Below are 244 nucleotides of genomic sequence, written 5' to 3' on the forward strand. Positions count from 1 at the left end.
TTCGGACTCCTTTTAGGGAGAATTTGACGCTTTTCCAGCATTTCAATCGCCGTCGAGCTACCTCGCGTCACCGCCAATCAGAGCCGATTATTTTATTTTATTATTTTTAGCAATAAACACTTAATAGTATGGATAATAGCATAAAAAATGTTTTTTAGATACCACACCTTCCATAATGCAATACCTTCGGTTATGAGTGATAGAAATAGAATGGTAGAATGACATGGAAACTGCTTTTGAAAGA

Source organism: Penaeus monodon, chromosome 23 (assembly GCF_015228065.2).
Source record: "Penaeus monodon isolate SGIC_2016 chromosome 23, NSTDA_Pmon_1, whole genome shotgun sequence".
In the NCBI taxonomy this organism is placed as follows: Eukaryota; Metazoa; Arthropoda; class Malacostraca; order Decapoda; family Penaeidae; genus Penaeus; species Penaeus monodon.